Source organism: Amblyomma americanum, chromosome 4 (assembly GCF_052857255.1).
Source record: "Amblyomma americanum isolate KBUSLIRL-KWMA chromosome 4, ASM5285725v1, whole genome shotgun sequence".
In the NCBI taxonomy this organism is placed as follows: domain Eukaryota; kingdom Metazoa; phylum Arthropoda; class Arachnida; order Ixodida; family Ixodidae; genus Amblyomma; species Amblyomma americanum.
In genome coordinates, this window is record NC_135500.1 from 94,190,166 (window position 1) to 94,210,428 (window position 20,263).

Here is a 20,263-nt window from a genome sequence, read left to right on the forward strand (position 1 = left end):
TGGAAATCCCTTTGGAAGCGCGTTGTTAAAATGATGCCTCAGCGGTGCAGGGACTGCCTTCCTCTGCGGATATTACCCATGAAAGTAAAAACTACTGCTGAACAATATTTAGTACACCATCCAATTTCATCACACTGAAATGAATGCTTTATGAGGATTCCTCATCCTTGCGCTGCGTCTTTTTCACGCGAAAGTACTTACATTTAGTTGGACTGTTCCACTTGTGGCCTAACGGAGACTGTGCAGCATGTACTAGTGGTGTGTAAAGTTTATGCATACAAAAGACTAACGCTGCAGTCTTTCTTGAAGCGTTTAGACAGCAGGCCACTCCTTGAGGACGAACTGCTACGCGTTTGGCCGCACAGTTGGAAGGAAGTCAGGGCAAGGCGGGTGTTTTCACGCTTTTTGAGCTACAAGGGCCTCGACTCGCGCTTGTGACGCCACCAGATGTTCGTGTACATATTCTCATCTCTCTTCTCACCCCGTCGCCACCCATCACGAGCCTCTTTCTTCTCTTCTTCCCCTTCGCCAGTGCAGAGTAGCAGTCCAGATAGTCATCTTTCCGACCGACCTCTTTGCCCTTCCAATCATTAAGCTTATCTCTTTCGACCCTAGGGGTATGAGTGGGAGGCGCTGCGGCAAAACTTGGCTTCCCCTAAAGCAGAACCCTGCACACGCCTATGGCAGACAGTAAGAGAGATGGTCTCGGCTCCATCGGCCGATGCTTTGCGGAGCTGGCGTCAGTCCAAGCCACGCTATCGAGCGTTCCTGTTAAGCGTGCTGACGGTGGCACGGAATTCGTGCAACAGACTCGTTGCTTTACTGCTTGCTTGTCATTCCTCACTGCAAGCGCACTTCCGCTTTTGAAGCAGATTCGCGCACAGCAACTATCAGTGCTCAGGAAGCCAGAATTTGTCAAACCCTGCAGTTACTTATCAAAGCTGACCTGGACGCGATGTTCTCAGGATTTTAAGAACGCGGCATAAAGCAACGACATGACAATGTTCCGTTTCACTGGTTCATATGAACACTGCTGAAAGGCACGAGGTTTTCCTTACATCTAGGGTGCACCCAACGGACATGACCTTTAGAGGAAAAAGTCAAACTGAACGTCAAGAATTTTGGTGCTTCCTGTTTGAGGCAACTAAAAACAGTACAATGCAGAAAAAGAACACCATTTTCTCCACATCACCAGTGCGCTTCGGGCTCATCTACTTCTCATTATACGATCAGAAGGCGGCAATTAAACAGGATGAAATAGAAGTACCATTTGAAATGTCAGCTTTTTTCAAGATTGGTTGAGTTCCAAGAATTATTGAGAGCATAATGAAGGTAAAGTGTTTGCAGGGAAAGAAAATAAACCTTGTTATTTCAATGGCGTATCGAATTCTCACATGCAGTTCACAGGAAATGACCGATGACAAAATGTTGAGAGAAAGGAAGGGAAAACAAAACAGTGGTTTCCCCTTTAGGTGTAGGTGATTCCTTTTGGTCGCAGTGACAGTAAAGAGGAAGCTAATGATTAATTACTGCCTGATTGAAATTTCTTATAGCTTGGGTGTTCTCCGGAAATACAAGTTTAAGTTAGAAGGAAGTGGTGCTGACAACCATAACCTCTCTGAAGAAGTTAAAATTCCACGTGCACCTCCCGCCCTGTGTGAATTTCTTTCAATGTTTCGTTTCTTTCATTTTTTTAGTCATGTTCTGTAATCTTTGTTTGCCTGATGCCACGCCGCGTCCTACATATGCAGTTTGCGTTGGCAGTCTGGAAGGCTTCGCTTGTTACTGAGCTTTCCTGCGTGCGTCTTCCTCAGCCGTCCTATTTTTTCGAGCTAAATACGCCTGCTTCTGGATGCAAAAATCTTTTATAAATTCTTTCCTTCAATTCCTTCCTCCTGCCTTCCTTCTTTCCCTTTTTCAATCCATCCATCTATCCATCCGTTCGCACTTCCTTCCTTTCATACATCCTTGCTTCTTTCCTTCCTTCCTTCCTCCCATCCTTCCATCCGTCCATCCATCCATCCCTCCATCCGTTTGTCCCTCCTTCCTCCTCCCATCCATCCCTCCGTCCGTTCCTCCTTCCTTTTTTCTATCCTTCCTTCGGTTGATACGCCCTTCCTTCCTTCCTTCCTTCCTTCCTTCCTTCCTTCCTTCCTTCCTTCCTTCCTTCCTTCCTTCCTTCCTTCCTTCCTTCCTTCCTTCCATCCATCCATCCATCCATTCATCCATCCATCGCACCGCCCATTCTTCCTTCCATTTTTCTATCCTTCCTTCCTTCCTTCCTTCCTTCCTTCCTTCCATCTATCCATCCATTCATCCATCCATCGCACCGCCCATTCTTCCTTCCTTTTTTCTATCCTTCCTTCCTTCCTTCCTTCCTTCCTTCCTTCCTTCCTTCCTTCCTTCCTTCCTTCCATCCATCCATCCATCCATCCATTCATCCATTCATCGCACCGCCCATTCTTCCTTCCATTTTTCTATCCTTCCTTCCTTCCTTCCTTCCTTCCTTCCATCCATCCATCCATCCATTCATCCATCCATCCATCGCACCGCCCATTCTTCCTTCCTTTTTTCTATCCTTCCTTCCTTCCTTCCTTCCTTCCTTCCTTCCTTCCTTCCTTCCTTCCTTCCTTCCTTCCTTCCTTCCTTCCATTTTTCCTTCTTTTCATACTTCCTTGCTTCTTTGCTTCCTTCCTTCCTTCCTTCCATCCCTCCGCACATTCTTGCCTCCTTCCTTCCTTCCATCCATTCATCCCACCGTCCATTCCTCCTCCATTTTTTGTACCCTTCCTTCCTTCCTTCCTTCGTTCGTTCGTTCCTTCCTTCCTTCCTTCCTTCCTTCCTTCCTTCCTTCCTTCCTTCCTTCCTTCCTTCCTTCCTTCCTTCCTTCCATCCTTCTTCGTTCCTTCCTTCCTTCCTTCCATCCATCCATCCATTCCTCCCTCCATCCGTCCATTCGTCCTTCCTTCCTTCCTTCCTTCCTTCCTTCCTTCCTTCCTTCCTTCCTTCCTTCCTTCCTTCCTTCCTTCCTTCCTTCCTTCCTTCCTTCCTTCCTTCCTTCCTTCCTTCCTTCCGTCATTCATTCTTTTCCTCGCGCTATTTCATGTTCCTTAAATCACGAACAAACCTGCCCAAACAGCCACGCTTCTCCATTTTATTGCAGCGAAGAGTGCGAATACCGTTAGCTGCCGTTAATTCCGCTACCGAGTCGGTGCGACCGTACATGGGATAGATGAAACGCACCGCCCGTTTCTGAATTTTCTCAAGAGCATTTATGTTCCACGTAGTATGGGGGTCCCACACAATGCTAGCGTATTCCAGCGTAGGCCTTAGAATTGTAGCGTACGCTTCAAAATTATCATATGCGGGAGCATCCTGGAGCTTATGCCGGTGTAGGTATCATGAAATCGCGGCGCTTGCAGACGAGGACACAGAGAGCACGCACACACAACTGCGCTGAGCTGTCAACTTTATTTTGGACAAATTTTGATGCGCGCCTTCTATTTAGTTATGTACAATCTTATTGACCGAGACATTAATGTCATCTTTCTTTCCAGGAGGGCTATGGATGGCACGCTAACCAGCCTGCTTTTAGTTTGTCAGTCATGACTGCTTCAATTATTTCCCGAGTTTGCTGGTTGTTTTTTTTTCTGCCATAATTCGGATGTTCTCGAAGTTTGAAGGGCGGCGCTTGCAGGGTGAGCACTTTATACGGTGGATGGCCAAGTTGCTAAATGTTTATGTCTCACGTTCAAAGAATGCTCTTGCAGTCTTTTGTTAATTTAGCAGCCTCTCGGTCCAACGTATTCTGTGCCGCTGGACAGAGTAATTGAATAGACAATTCCTGTGGCGCATAAGGCATATGGATCTTTGTGCCTTATTGGGCATTCTTTCCGTAGTTCAGCTGGATTGTCGACGCGTCTACACAGTCTGGAAAGGCAGCGAGGAGCAGAAAAAATAACCTCAATTCCCGCTTGTTTTTGCCAATTCCTTGTAAATATTGCGGAGCCTGGTGAATGTATACATCAAAACAAAAAATGACCGTCATACCGTATAGGTTATGACGCTCATTTTTTGTTCCGATCTCTTTCGTTCGACAATGTGCGCTTGTTGCTTTGAGCACCCCGTGAATGTTTTATCACAAGTGGCTGCTACAGATCATCCTCCTCATATCTGTGTTGTAGAGTCGTTTGCGCGTCAATGCCATTTGTTTAAATATAAGACGCGGATCAAACACGTTTGAAATAAAGTTGACAGTTCAGCGTAGTTTGTTTGTTCACTCTATGTCGTCGTCTGCAAGCGCTGCGATTCCATTATGTGATTCCACGTTATTATTATGGGTGTTCCAGCTTAGGGGAATATTTATTGTGACTACGAAGTATTTGTATTGCTGAAATTTGGTTAAGCGACGGCCCTGGATAGAGCAAGACTACCGAAGAGGATTTTTCTTCCTGGTTATGGAAAGTAAAACTGATTTAACTGAGTTAAGTAGCATGCCCGACTCCTGGTGCCATTCAAGGAGATTATTTAGTTCGATGTTAAGCGGGCGTTGGTCTTCAGATTCTTTGATTTCATGAAATATAACGCAATATAAAATTAGATTAGAATTGGAATGCTAATGCGTTAGTGGCACGTAATTTCCTTAACCCTGGTAATTTTTTTGGCTACGATATGCCATGCCGACGCAGGAGGCGTTTAACAGAGAAGAGGGTCTCTAGTACAGCCATCACCATAGCAGCCAGATGTCATTACATGCGCATTACCGACAACTCTCAGTCAGCTCATTTTTCCTTCTAAACTTCTCGGTACCGCACTTCACGTGGCGCCTGAACGCTCTTTCCGTGGCAGGGATATTCCCACTTTCTTCCGTCAGCCCATCCCAACAAAACATCTGTGACGCATGGCGCAACGCAGCGAATTGTCAACACGCGTCTGGGGCAGCCTATCAGGGGCTGATAAACATCCAAAATCAGGCAGGTGAAATGAGCGTCTATGCACGTCCTTTCTCTAACGCAGTAACTGGGCGGAGAGAGTCGCAGAACTTTTATTACGTAAGACAGGTTCTTGATTGGGGCTGTGCCTTGCCTGCGAAGTATAATGATAGTCTACCATGTCATTTTCAGCAGGCGCACCACCCAGTGACGCAGTTCTCTTACGCGAGATAATTCAGCGAATCTCGACCTAGCTCCATACGAAGGAAGCCAATCATGCATGTTGCGCGGCAAGTGGGTTCATCGTGGTTTTAAATGTTACAAAGAAAATTTCAAAATGAAAAAAAAAAGATTCACCGCGGTGGCTCAGTTGTTAAGGAGCTCGGCAATTGAGCCGGAGGACCTGGAATCAGTCCACGCCGTCATGGCCCCATTTCGATGAAGGCGAAACGCAAAAGGCGTCCATGTTCTGTTAAAGAACCCCAAGCACGTTAAAGAACCCCAGGCAGAAGAATTTTTTTCAGAAGAAGAAAAGAGCCCTCTGTACACCGCCGTATTTGCCCGCTTCACTATTAGTCCGGGTTTCTTGCATTGGTTTATTTGAGTATAAGTTCTTTCGAACTAGCTCAATTCGCCATCCTAATTGGAAGAATATTTATCCGGAGCCCTTTGCAACGGTGTTCCTCAGAGCCTCGTGTGTCGATTCGGGATGTTAAATGCCCAAAATTACGTTTGAGAGAAAAACTGATATTCTTTTGTGGAGCATAAACTGGAAATATTGAGATTTTTACAGTATGCATTGCTCGTGATAAGGACGGTATTGCTCTGTTAAATGCATACTAAGGACTAACGTAAGTTACCTTGTGCTGATATATACGGCGCGTTCTAATTGTCCTCAAAGATCCTACTTTCACTGAGAACGAAGCTTTTATAAGCCGGCAAAGGCAAAAAAGGATATTTGAAAATATATATTTGAATTGTTTGTAAAACCTCATCATATGGGTGTTTTTTCATCCTTTTTGTTTCGAATTGTGCTTTCATTACACACGGTTGAATAGAAACATACAACGTTACAATGCCTTTTTTTTCTGTGTTTTCAATGCATAATCTATGATTGGCGAACGTACTTTAATGCTCCCATTTGTTTTGCAATGGACAAACCCGGGCTCTTAAAGGACACTGAATGATGATGAATACAGGTGTTGCTATCACCGGCCCATTTAGCAAGTAAGCAGTGCTGAGCCGACCGTCTTTGGGTGCGGATCCCAGAGGCAAGGCTACATCGCAATTTACTTTGAAACGCTGACCACAGAGTCCTTTTTTGCATAAACAACACAAGCTTGACTCGAGCGAGCGGAAAATTTTAAAACCCTTTTTTTTCTCAACAACTAATGGGTCCTAAATTTGCTGCCGGGCAAGCATTCAGCATATTGAAAAAGAACCACACAACAGATTTTTATGAAGAAAGAAAACTGAATAGTGGTTGTGCTCGTGTGTTATTGCAACGCAAAGAAGTACAGCACTGCGAAAGACTTAGCACAGAACGAGCACGACGGGACGTACGCCGACTACAAACAACTTCATCGAAGGATACGCTCCCCTGTCTGCAATTATGACCGTACGCGCATGTCCGCGGCAAGACAGAACAGCGATTTCAATGGAAAAGCCCGAGGAGGATGAATAGGAATAAGAGATCATTCTTTATTGTGCATGCTAAAATAGCCTTACTTTCCTGCCGAACAAAGAAACAGACACCGTCCTTGTTCTTCAAAGGCACCTCGTCTCGATAAACAAAATGCCTCTGACAGATTGCGTGCAATCTTATCTTTGCTTTTTGGCCTTGCTTATCTCCGCGTTCATTGCTCCCGAGGGTGCACTCTCTCGCTTTAGAAAACAGCAGCAGAGTTGGACCCGTACCCAAGATCTAAGTGGTTCGCGCTGGAAGAATTATGCTGCAGGGTCGACCACATGACGGCTTGGTTTGCAGAGTTCGTCGCCCTCAGCGGCGTTAAGGACTTCCTCTGAAATTAGAGGCGTCATTGGTTTACTACATTATCACCAAAAACTCCCGTTATTGAAAACTCTCGGAAGTTCTGCGTGGTACACCAGATATAGGTGGGTACCCGTAGCGTAAGGAGAAATACTCCACACGTTCGTAATTCTAACGGTACTATGGAAAACATCGCATATGTACAAGCAAGAGAAAGTCGTTGAAGACAGCCGCATGAGATAACCGTAATCACTGCGTTGACCGTTTAGTTTGGTCGTCATTTGAGACCAGGAAATAGCGCAACCCAGCGCACCCGAGTCATCGAGGTCGAATGATTCGCGTGTACAATGCTACCAAGCGCTCCGCTTGTGCCCAGGCTATGACATGTGCGTTCTCCAATGGTTTCACTTTTCACATGGAAGAAGGCGTAAACAGCAATACTGGGGCTTCACTCAGGAGATTTCTCCTGGTAATATAATAATGAATAACAATAAAAGGTTTAGTCGCATCACTTGTGAAGAAGAGTTGAGGCAAAAGCCTACAGAGAGCTCGACGAGCCCTCATCCCCAGGTACTCTCGACAGGCAGGGCTTGAGTCCTGTACGCATGAGTTGCAGGTTCTAAGTAATGTTACTGAGCGCATCACTTCGCATAAGGATTATCCCGCTTAACATAAAAGAAACACCTGCAGTTAAGGAATAATTATGCCAAGGAAATTAACCAAAAGAAACATTTCACGTATGTCACAGTTTTACGTCGTGACGCGCATTATTTATATTAGTTCAATGTAAAGACAATAAGTAATGCTAGACAACGAACGCATGTGCATATGAAACCAAGACAAACCATAAATTTGCGTACAGGTTCATTGCACTCCAGAGTATTTGTAGTTACATTGTAATATGTACGCATATGACAAAATGCGCGCTCTAATTGAAAAATTAATACCTACCATCACCGTAACCGAACGCCATGTCTCACCTTGGTTCAGTTCCGTGCTAAAACGCATGAATAACAAAGAGAAAAGACCTTTCCGTACCGGCAAAAAACCAATAACCCAAACACGTGCCAAAATTATTACGAAGCAGAAAGATCCTATAAGCTACAAGTATACAAAATTAAATAAATACTCATTTTTTTTTTCTCCTCTACCCGACAAGGTTCGTACAAACCCGCGTCAATTCTGGAAATGCATCAATCTTAACCGTATCGCAAATGTAACACCGTGTGAAGACGATAATATTCCAATTGAAGATCATGACATTGTGGAAGTTTGGAATTTATCATTCAGCTCCATTTTCACTCACTAACCGGATAACGAATTACCCAATTTCCCTTCCTTTAAATTCCCACCTATGCTGGACTTGAGCTTCAAATGTGATGGTATTGCCAAAATAATCGATTCTTTGAAATTAACCTCCTCAGCTAGTGTTGACGGAATTAAGAGTAAAGATTTAAAAAATACAAAGCATACAACTAGCACCATTTGCCTCATATCTTTCAGCAATTCCTTTAATCAGCCATCATCCCCCATCACTGGAAAATAGGAAAGGCCATCCCAGTCCCCAAAAAAGGGCCTTCATCTTCTCGCCATAATTATCGACCAATATCTATCACATGTATCACTTCTAAAAGCCCCGCCGCGGTGGCTCAGTGGTTAGGGCGCTCGACTACTGATCCGGAGCTCCCGAGTTCGAACCCGACCGCGGCGGCTGTGTTTTTATGGAGGAAAAACGCTAAGGCGCCCGTGTGCTGTGCGATGTCAGTGCACGTTAAAGATCCCCAGGTGGTCGAAATTATGCCGGAGCCCTCCACTACGGCACCTATTCTTCCTTTCTTCTTTCACTCCCTCCTTTATCCCTTCCCTTACGGCGCGGTTCAGGTGTCCAAAGATATATGAGAAAGATACTGGGCTATTTCCTTTCCCCCATAAAAAACAATTATTATTTTTATTATCACTTCTAAACTAAGGGAACATATAATTTGCTCTCAAATTATAAAATTCCTAGTGTCCATCAACTTTTTCCACCCTGACCAGCATGGCTTCCTGAAAGGTTTATCTTGCGAAACAAAGTTAGCCCTCTTTATTAACAACCTTAGCTCTAGCATCGACCTTAACATTCCTAATGACGCCCTCTTCCTCGATTTTGAAAAAGCTTTTGACAAAGTTTCTCACAAACGACTATTCCTAAATGTTTCACGTCTCCATCTTAACCAACCTGTTCTTAATTGGATATGCAGCTTTGTGACTAATCGACAGCAGTTTGATTTTGCTAATAAATGTTCATCTTCATATTCCTCTGTTATATCTCGGGTACCTCAGGGCACCGTCTTGGGCCCCCTTCGTTTTCTCATATATATTAATGATTTGCCTGCTAATAATGTTCAAACATTGGCATATTCGCTCAAGATTGCGTTATCTACCGGTCGATAACTAATAGCGAGGACATTTTGCTTCTTCAGTCTGACATTCAGCACGTGCTAACCTAGTGTAATACATGGCTAATGTCCTTAAATGTGAAAAAAAAACATCTCTGCTATCATTCCACCGACGTCATTCACAACCATTTTCAAGATATTTAATCGGGAATGCAGAAATCGCTTCAGTATCAACCTACAAGTATCTAGGCATCCATTTGACACCTGATATAAATTGGTCTTTTCATGTATCTCAGGTTACTAACGAGACAAATCGCGTCCTTGGTTACTGTCGACGAACCCTGCGATAAGCGGATAAGATATGCGCCACTGCCCTGCGATGGCAGATGCTGCCATCGGTGGGGCTTGTGAGACCTATGTTGTTCCTGCGGAATGTCTCGCGACTCATTAAATTGAACTGCCACGGCGGGCAGTTTGCTCACAATCTGGTGGGCAGCTCGTGATGACGTCGCAACGTCACGTGGCCAAGGTGGCCCACGTGGTAGAAGTAGGCTTCGGACATACAACCATTTTTCGGTGGACTGGAAGTAATAGAGCACTAAAATGGCAACCAGAGGAATCGTTCACTCTATACTGGGGGGTTAGTGATTACTATTATTCAGCACAAATACTGCATTTTAGCGAGCTGTTTGATTTTCAAGTGGCCTCAATAATGTTTTATTTTATGCGACCACATAAGGGCCTGGCTCTAGCGGAAATCCGGCACCGCACCGGGGGTAAACACTAAAGAAATAAAAAAAAATTTAAAGCTGGGGAGCGGGATCCGAACTAGCGGCGGCACTAAAAATCAGTTCCGCTGGCCGCTACTGCAGACCACTACGCCGTCGCCACAGCTTTCCTTTAAGTAAGACATTTATAAGATTGAAAATATATTCTCTTTACATTAACTAAATTATTTACAAAGCTTTTATAATACGCCACGACACACATCGCAAAAAGACCGCAACAGAGCAGTAGACGCGAGGTATAGGCTGAGCGCATCACCAAGAAGGATTGCCGCTCTGGTTTTAAATCGGTCGGTTCATACATTTCCCTAATTTAAACAATCAGTTGGGAGAAGTCTTAACATCCTGCCTGTACGAACTGCCAAGCTCTCGTGCTGTGCTTGCAATGTCACCGTCTTCGTCACGTAGCCTCGTTCACGAGAGTTGTTGAAAGTGCCAGTCTCTCACGCTGTAGTTTAAGAGAGTTGTGTTCATCATATTCTATCCGTGCGCGTGGAAGCATCATCAGACGAGCAAGTAGCAAACCGCATTACACGGCGGAAGATTAAAAGCAGTGAAATTGAAAAGACCCCGTGCAATCGCAATGTCATCGGGTAATGATAATTAAGCGACCAACAAAATTTCCTCGTTCTAAGTCTATTATGTGCTTAGCACTTATTGTAATTATCGTGGTAAACGCTACTAAATTGTTTTCTAACTACTCTTGGCGTACATTAGTTTTTGTACACATACACAACAACACGCTGACTGATTTTTACAGTCCATTTTAGCACAGTGGGCATGGCAGCAGCAAACGAGGCAGCACGCTAAGTAATGCTTTTTGCTTTGCCATCCGGGTTAGTGATTCCAAATCAGCACATTGCCGCAGGAGTGACGATCGCTTTCTAGTGCTGCTGCCCTGCCCATTGTGTGTTCAGCGTTTCCTTTCTTGCGTGATCCCATTATCAAGAGATCTGGTGTGTTGTGGCGGTTTTGAAACAAATTCAGACCCGATTGAATGACAAATGCTATCAGATTGCTAGATGGCCAGAGCAAGATTAATTCAACAATGGATGGCCTGCAGGCGTCTCAAAACATAACTAAGAATCAACTTTCCGGTTTAACTCAGCGAATTGATGGCACTCAGAAACAGTTGTCGGGCCTTAATGTCTTAGCCACGAAGGTAAAAGACATGGAATCGGCAATATCGGAACTTCAGGAGCCGCTCAGTACAGTTAGGAACCAGACAGACGATTTATAAAACAGAGGAAGGAGGAATAACCTGATCATCTACGGGATAAAAGAGCTCAGCGAGGAGACTAGGCAGGAACGGAGAGTGGAAGTAATTAATGGCGTTTTTTTTTTTGGAACAAGGTTTAACAGTGAGTGAGGCCGAAAGATGTCAGAGGGTGGGTAAAAAAGAAATAAATCAGGTGCGACCAGCCGTTATGAAACTCCTCGACCTCTGTGAAAAAATTTCAATATTACGATCATACTATTAAGTCAAAACCATCAAAATCAGCTCGAAATCCAAGCACCAAAAAGCTCAAAATCATTAGCTGAGGACTTTTCTAAACGAGTTTTGGAAATACGCAAACAGCAGTGTTACAGCTGCGAAGAAGAGGGGAAAGAGGGCGCCAAGCCTTAAAGCTAATCTACGATAAGCTAAGCTTTTATCGCGTTGAGATGAAACAAGAGTTCCTCGCTTAAGGCTTAAAAAGAAATCAAACTAACCCCGGACTTAGGGACTAAAAATGCTAAATGGTAATTGCAGAACTGTCATAAACAAGACATCTGAGTTGGAGGCCCTTCTGCTTTTGCATGACCCTCAAATAGCGGTTTTGACAGTATCTTGGATTAGCAGTACAGTGTTTGACAGTGAGTTCGTTACCACTGGCTACAGTTCCCATCGAAAAGATTGTGATTGTATCGGTGGAGATGTCAGCATTCGGTTTAAATCATCCGTATGAATTTCGCAAATGCCTGACGTATTCAATGTAAAGTGCACTTTTTGCACAACGTACTATAGAAACGTTAGATACATTATTGAAGCAATGTACAGGCCCCCCAACTCTACCGCAGCCGTATTGTAGGAACTAAAACAATATTTGTGCATGAATGTTAAACCCGAGAATGGTATTATACTGCCAGGACAATTTAATTTGCCTGAAGAAGACCGGTCAATTTTTTCAGTTCGAAAGCACGACCCCCAAGGTGAAGCTGTGTTGGGCATAGCTTTTGGCTTCGTTTTATTGCAGATTTTAGAAGAAAATGCCATATTTCAGGGCAATTCTCAATCAACGCTCGACTTCTTTTTGTAAGCGGACCAATTACTGCCAAAACAAATAGCCAGACAGTAGATAGAATATCGGACAGCAAAGCTGTACTGCTCACTACTGCAGACGACGCTTTGGATAAGAAACGTAAACATTCATCCTAACGAAACTTTTCTCGAGCTTTTCTCGAGATACATTATAAGTATCTCGAACTCTTGATCACTAATGAATTCACTTGGGCTAAGCACATTGACTACATAATGGCTAATGTTAAGCGCAAGTTGTTCTTTCTGAGGAGAGCTTTGAGACTCCCTACTCCTGTGTGACTGCTCGAATACGAAAACAAATTCTGACGATACTAGACTATGCATGCGTTATTTGGGACACTTCCACTAAAACTTATACTAATAAGATAGAAATAGTGCCAAGAAAAGCAGCTCGCTTCATTTAAAATAGATATGAACGTACGTAAGTGACAAATATTAACCAAACCGGACTTGCCCCCATTAACGCAAAGAAACCGTGTGTCACGACTAAAATTCGTCCTTCAATTTATTAACGGCCACTATAAGCCAGATCTCACGATAATAATTTATTTTTCATCTCGTTACCCCACTAGGCAAAGACATAGCCGCACAGTAATGCCATTTACCATGCGCAATAACTGTTTTAAGTATTCTTTCCATGAACAGTATAATTAAAGAGAATCTCTTAACCGATGACCACGTTTCGAAGTCATCTATGTCGACATTTCTTTCCAGTATAGTTTAAAAATCATTGTGTAAGCTTATTTTACAAAATTTTCAAGCTACGTTATTCTACTTTGTTGTTTTGTTCATTGCCTGTGTTATGTTGTGTTTACTTATCTGTATCCCACCCTTCTAAAATCCCCAGTGGGGATTGCAGTATAAGCAAATTAAATATAGATAACAGGGAAACGTTACAAGTGCAAGGCTCACGTATGCATGCCAGAAGTAAAGCCAGAGTGATATTTGAGGGCCCAACTCGTAACAGTCTCGGTTTTGTCTCACGTATTAGCTAAAACAGCTCACACACACGCACCAGCACATACACAACAGTATAAGCATCTAGCCTCTCGTTCAACAGAGCCTTGAGGGCTTGTCTTGTATGTTTATTACTCAGTAATATCGCAGAAGTTGCAGACTAGAAAATACAACACGAATTTTAAAATGACTGTTAGTGAGGGTGAGGGACAGTCGACGATGTGAGGTTGATGGCGAGGGAGGGCCAGCCGATTTTTCGAAGTGAGGGTGAGGGCGAGAGAAGGCCGGACAACTTTTCAAAATGAGGTCGAGGGTGAGGGAGGGCCATGAATTCAAAAGTGAGGGTGAGGGAGGAAAAGTAAAAATGAGGGCATTTGCCCACCCCTGCTCCTGAAGGATATAAATTTTCCCTCGTTTGCCCGAAGAAATATTAGCCATAGAATATGACGATATTACTGTCGACATGATTCCCTTAAGACAGGTTTCCACAAAAAATACATAAGGCGACTTAAAACCGGTTCAAATTCCGACTATATGAAAATTCACTAGGAGAGTTCTGTTAGCGATATCACATAATTTAATTCCATGGTTGAAACAGAATTGCTTTGCCTTTAGTGGAATTTCTGTGAATTTTTCAATGCCCAGGTGCCTAGACAAGCAAGCGCCTCGTAAGCTTTTTCTAGAGGGGTTGTACTCATTTCCTTTAAAATGTTCGCATTGAAAATAACCAATGAACTTTTCACCGTAGTATCTGTGAAAGAGAGCGATCTCGAGTCGCAGCTGATCGACCCTATAGGCAACAAAGGGAAGATGGTCGGTCCCTTGCCGTAATGCAATGGAGAGAGATTTTTCTTTATTTCATATGCCACGTTAATGAACCTAATTCGTTGTATGGAACTGGTGGTCGCCTTCTTTTGTTTTCTTTTTGTTCTTCCAACTGCGAGCGTCATGTGAAATACGCATCCTTGGGCGTTTGCTCCAACCACGCGCGCACACACCGAGCGCCAAGGTTGATCCGGCGTTCGCCTCTCCTGTTTGCCCGCGCAAGGTAAAGAACTCGGTGCCGGCACGGACGCATGCCTGGCTGAAAGCCACGCTTGGCGTACTCCAAGCCCTCGCACTCTGCTTACTTTTCATTTTATTCTTATCTTTTTCTTTACTCTTCGCTCGTCTTTGAAGGGCAACCGACAGGGCAGTTCTTCCTTGTTTCCCGGTCATGACTTTTCCGAGACTCTTCGCGGATCCGCCCATGCTTTGTGCGGTGAGTGACGTAAATCTTTGCGCTCCGCGTGTGCGTTGTACGGCTCAACGTCATAAGGGTGGCTGATGCGATACGGCATTTTTCTTTTAATGCGCGAAATGAGAGGTGCGTGCACCGTTCTAAAAGATTTGACTGTTTTTACCTGAACAACGACAGGGATAAGAAGGCCTTTCATCATTATGCGTCGGTGGCGACTTTAGTGCTGCTTTTCCAGTATTCCCAGGACGTACTCAAGATGCCATCCTTGCAGACGAAAATCATTTTTACTAAATTCGGAACCTTCCGTAACCTGCAGACCCGGAATGTTCCCTGACTGCATTTTTCTTACAGTTTGAAATTCCCTCTGAGACCTCTAGGAAGAATAGCGCGGCTGTATATGCTGACCTGCTGCAACAGATGAACACAGAGAATCGTAATCAGTGCGCTCTAATTTTACGCGGCAAACTAGTGTGCGCTATCATGAAAATTACTTTAAAAACAAATAAAGAGCGCGCCGGTAACTTTCGTACAATTTCCATATTGAGCTACGATGTCGGCCCTTGCTTTTCCCTCCTCCGTTATGGCGCTGTTACGAGATTTCTTGGAGAAAGAGAGTTGAATTGGCCTACATTTTCAAAGTCCATAAAAAACCCAAGCACCTGCTGCATGCTTTGGGAAAACAGGCTAATTCTCGGGATATTATTAAATCTGCTAGAGAAACCACCGGCAAGAAATCGTTAACCTACTGCGTCGCAAGTTCGCCAGATTAGTACATCACTATTTATAAGATTAAGCAACGTTCCTGAATTTTGAAGATGCGACCTTTTCTTCAATCCAGAAAGATATTCAAACCCCGCTGGCCCTTTCCGTATTTCGAAGAAGAATACAAAACATCGAACATCCTAGCAAAAGAAGCGCATATTTGTTTATTTCTGCTTATTACTTTCGGGTAAAGTGGTCGGTGATGCCTGTATGCGGTTTCTTCCCCGAATTTCGTGCATCATGCTATTGAATTAGGCGCAAGAAGGCGCTCTCAGAACACCGCTCATGCTTTAAACGCTCATTCAAGGCACAGGACGTGCGAGGCATGGAGCGTTCTTACTTTCTATGAGGTTTGAGCAAAAAATAGTCTTGTATGATTAACTTGAACAATGTTTCTTTTTTCGGCTCATCTGCCTCGTTCTTGTATTCGCATATTTATTTGACGGTGATATTTATGATATTGCTGCTCGTGCTAGTTCTACACTGTGTGCGTCGTCTTTATTTTCATTCCGCGGCTATAAAGGGACACTGAGGAGAACCCTATCAAAATTTTTTTGATAGCAATATCTGATAGTTCGGCATTCCATGAGTTTGTTGACGCTGGTCCGGGAGCGAAAAATGCATTTATTTCAAAGAAATTTGGATTCGAAGTTTAAAAATTTTTTCCCGCCGCTCCGATTCAAACTCGAGAACTCTTATGACGACACGGAGAACTCTTATGACGACATAGAACGGAGTGACGTGAAACGTGACGTAAACGGAGACTCCGTGATTTCTGGCGGCTTGCGGTGCGGATTAGCAGCTGCCGAAATGAAAGCTACCGCCGCCGCACGTTGAAGGCATCTATCGGGGGTCGCCACCGTCGCTTCGTTTACGTTTGCACCGGCGTCTTGCCAGCGTTACAATGGATCCCGTTCCCGAACCCGACGACGTAGTTCTCGCAAAAACTCTGGCCTGCATTTCAGCGACCTCAGCCCCACAAAGCGTGCGATGCTTTTGAGTTAGCATGGTTAGGTTAGGCGCCGGCGGGTGGTTTCCCCCTTCCTCAGAGAGCAGCCGTTGCAAACTAACTATCATAACCCCAGTGCGGGGAGTCGCGAGGGGTGCGTTGCGCCCATCGGAGGCTGGCCGGGGCTTTGGGGCCAACCGATTGTGATTCCTTGAACGGAGCGGTTGCACGGCGCAGCAGGCAGCGTCGAGGTCTCCCACGGTTGCAAGGGCGAAGTTATTTATTTTTTGCCACAAAAAACAAATGGGTGCTCGACGGCGGTCGCGTTTAAAGTCGGCGGCTTGAAACCAAAGCCGGCGCACGACGCTTCAACGGCTTCCGCTAGATCCAACGGGTCCACTGGATCTGGCTCTCTCGCCAACTTCCATGTACCTTCATATATGTACTGTGAATGGATTAAAATAGCCGAGCTCGAAAAGAACAGCTCCGCCGAACTGCCGCAGCTATTAAATATAACGCTGCACCTCGCCGCGGAGCCAAATCAGTCTGGCCGGGCCGGCGGCGGCTGGCGCACTCGGCGCGAAATAGATACATGCTCCAATCTCCCCGCCAATGCGGTCAGAGTGCGCCGAAGCCGCCGAACGCGTCGGCGGTCAAGCGCAGTTGGAGCCCACTCACTAAATAAAAGAACAGAGGTCCGGTACCGAGGTTCGGAATCGAACCAAGGCCTTCGGCGTTTGAGGCGGAAACGCTACCGCTCCGCCACGACGGCTTAAGTTACAGCCGTCAATAAAGGCGCATCTAGTGAATGCACTCTTCTGATGCAGAAATCTCCGCGCTTTCACTAGGCATATCCTGGCCTAACAGAGCTAGGCCATCAGCAATTTTTCTGAACTGCCTTGTACCTTGTCTCCCGTCCCTAATAAACGATTTCCATTAAGTAGTTTGAAGTTGACGCACAGCCGGGAATGTTTCGCCGGGCAAGCGTGCGAATACACAAGTGCTGCCTTGTACGATCACCGACCATCGTGTCATCATAGCTTTTCATCGACCGTGGCGATCATCTGACAAGCCTTAACAGGCTCCTTCAAAAGTTAACTAGCACTTGAAGCGGCACTTGGAGTTCCTCTGCTGTTCGGCGTTTGTAAATCGAAGCGCGTCAAAAACAAAACCACGGGGCACGCAAAGCTCATAGACGCGAAGCGCCATAACAAATCGAAACTCTCCTGGCCGCCTGTGGCGCCGCCAAGCATCCGTTTTCTTTGCTTCCAACATTCAAGTTGTCTTTTTTCCTGCCTTCCTTGTGTAATAAAAGTGCACTATTGATTTTAAAACAAAACTTACTTCAATATTGATCTGCGCAACCTACCTTTGTCAGCCTCAGAGATTCGCGAACCAAGTAGGATGTAAAATTCCTCCAAGGTGGCGTCTCTTGCCCTATGGCGTCACCACGCTTGTACTTGCGAGATTGGCCTGTGGTGGCGATACCTGTATTTTGGTTCTTGCTATTTTCTACCGTACAAGAGCTTTGTTTTCAGTAAAAGCGGCGTTTTTGTGATCAGGAGCTGGTATTCTATTGATACAAGCCAACTTCAATTTCTCCTCAGTGTCCCTATAAGGTGTTTCCTTTCGCATTTATACCGTGTTAAAAATTGTTTCTCACTTTCCATGATAATATACAGCCTTGTAAAGTCAGTTTACATCTTCGTAATATATTACCTTGCTTTATACTCCTCCCCCATGCAATACCATCCCAAGATGCACTGCTGGTTCGATAAATAAATGAATAAATACATTTTTCTCTCGTCCAACACTGTCACTCAAGAAGTAGATTGCTTAAGGCTGCAGGTATAGAAAGTGCACGTTTTGGGTAGCAAAACATTCTATTCTACACCTTTGAGATCTCTCCGGTATACGAATCTCAACACCTGTGTTTAGACTCTGTCAAGAAGGCGGGGAGGCGGAGAGAGATTTAGATTTGGCATTTGGGAAACCCGATATCTCGGAATGGGCGCTGCTCAGTTCAGTGAGATAAATCGAAAACGGACTGAGTTATCTCGCGTCCTGCTGACGGCATGAATTCGCGGGTGAATTATGGCACAATTCAGGGCAGTATGATGTCACCCCCTAAGTATGGAACCTAAGCTACCAAGAGGGGTGGCCATATAACGTTGGGTCCAGTGCAAGGCGTGTAGCGGAACAGCACCCCCAGCAACAGCGGACGTGGTCAGGGATGAGGTTAAGGGGGATGGAACATGGGAACTGTAGGGCGCTTGGCTACGAAAATGTCCACTGACTCACTTACCTGACAGCGGGAGCGGCCAGGGTGGTTAAGTATGTGCTGGTGATGTAGGCTTGCAAGCTGGGAAATAGCTTTCACTCGCCGAGTGTATAGACAGGCATTCAGCGGGTGAGGTGTGCGGAGATTGTATGAAGAAGGCAAGGGTAGACTATGCTCTCCGTTCCTTTCCCGACTGGTCGAGGACGTTGCGTGTGGGAGGTAAGCTGCGGTGCTAGATTTCTTTGAGACACAGACAGTTGGGATTGTTGAAAACCGTTTCCATTTTACGTGAATTCCGTGCGTACGGACAAATTCACAAAGGTAAAATCCCGGCAGCAAAAACGGTGTGTCAGAGGGCAGCGCTTTGTCTGCAGTGATTTGTCCTTGAAGTATTCAGTTCAATTTAATTCAAATTTCATAAACAAAAATTACAACAAACCAAAGCGAGGTCAAGCAATAAAAGACTGGTGAATAGCAGCTTGCTTGCCCTTCTTTGACAAAAGAGGAAGGTTGCTTCCCCTTTTTTGACATGTTAAAGTGGAATTAACATGCAGATTTTAAACTGCTCTGAAGAAGAAGATGAGCATTCACATAGCCCCATAGCCATCGCTCAGAGCGGGAGCCTGCTTTGACTGACAAACCATGGACTGTGTTTCACCGGTGCTATCGTCGACCGAAGCCCTGACCTAAACCCCTGTTACACCACTGGAAATAAGAGGCATGTATCTGGAAGAGCAACACCAAACATCGCCCGTAAAAAATGTTGCAGACTCCCATCTTACTCAGCCTTGCTACCGTTTTTCAATTACAAAGAGACACTCGCGATTGTGATGCCAGCAAATGTGCGTGCACATATTCTGATCTCTCTTCTCACCACACCATCACCCATCAGGACGCCCTTTCTTCTCCTTCTCCCCTTCCCCAGTGTAGAGTAGCAGGCCAGATATCAATGACCTCTTTGCCTTCGTTTCATTAAATTTATCTATCTATATGTCTATAAAGAGAAACACAAGCAATAAGGTGAGCATATGATAGAATACACACTCATTGATGGATTGTGTTCGACACTGCGATACGACACAGACATTTGAAGACGTTTGACACTACCATAATACTTTCATCTACGCAAAAAACCGCTACGCCGCAACCTCACAGTCGCAGTGAAATAGTTGTCAATTTGCGCTGATTTCACAAAAAATTCATTTCAGTTGCAGCCAAACCAATGAAATGCGTCCATGTTGAGAACAAAGCTCTGCCCGCCTCGTCGTCAGTGGTTTTTCAACTTGCTGCATGATATTTTCAGTGAGTTATACATTAAGACAAAATCAAGATTCCGAATTTATTACCTGTCTGAGTACTGCTTTTGAAACCCTGACGAGTTTCATAAGCATGTGAACTCCACTAGGGAAACTAACGTTCGGAACATTTCAAAAGGCGCCAGTCAGGCATCAGGTCAGTTTTCCATGTAGTCGCAGGGAAAAAGTTGATAAAAATAACCGCTCACGTGCCCATGTCACATTCTTGTGCGCCTTACAGAGTGCCAAACAGAAGGAAGGCGTAGTTAGCAGCGGGTGGTTCTGTGAGGTTCCATTAAAACGTTGACAGCTACAGCACCACCTCTTTCAAACAGCCGTCTCTGCAGCGGGAGTAGTATACGAAGACAAACTCCCGTTAATATTTAAACGCAC

At 44.8% G+C, this 20,263-nt stretch overlaps 1 pseudogene across 2 annotated transcripts in view; it reads right to left on the reverse strand.

The window, feature by feature from the left end:
- The window catches only part of LOC144130258 (very long chain fatty acid elongase AAEL008004 pseudogene), a 35,400-nt pseudogene extending 15,137 nt beyond the window's left edge, over positions 1–20,263 (reverse strand). Inside the window, exon 1 of one of the 2 annotated variants that reach the window (XR_013314034.1) lies at positions 20,080–20,263. The product of XR_013314034.1 is annotated as a very long chain fatty acid elongase AAEL008004 pseudogene, transcript variant X2 (transcript). Of the gene's footprint in view, positions 1–18,599; positions 18,785–20,079 lie in introns of those variants that run through there. The other variant, XR_013314033.1, reaches the window with a different exon arrangement.